The sequence below is a fragment of the Fulmarus glacialis genome, unplaced genomic scaffold (genome assembly GCF_000690835.1).
Source record: "Fulmarus glacialis isolate BGI_N327 unplaced genomic scaffold, ASM69083v1 scaffold11306, whole genome shotgun sequence".
Lineage (NCBI taxonomy): Eukaryota > Metazoa > Chordata > Aves > Procellariiformes > Procellariidae > Fulmarus > Fulmarus glacialis.
The window spans coordinates 1-310 of NW_009217497.1; positions in this window are offsets into that span (position 1 = coordinate 1).

Sequence of the window (310 nt, forward strand, 5' to 3'; positions counted from 1 at the left end):
GTAGAAACACTTTTTACTGTCTTTTACAGCAGTAGTCAGATTAATTTCTAATTGGGCTTTGGTCCTTCTAATTTTCTCCCTGCATAATCTCACGACATCTTTGTAGTCCTCCTGAGTTGCCTGCCCCTTCTTCCAAAGCTCATAAACTCTCTTTTTTTTTTTTTCTGAGTTCCAGCCAAAGCTCTGTTCAGCCAGGCTGGTCTTCCTCCCCACTGGCTCATCTTTTGGCACACAGCGACGGCCTACTCCTGTGCCCTTAGGGTTTCCTTCTTGAAGAATGTCCGGCCTTCCTGGACTCCACGGCCCTTCA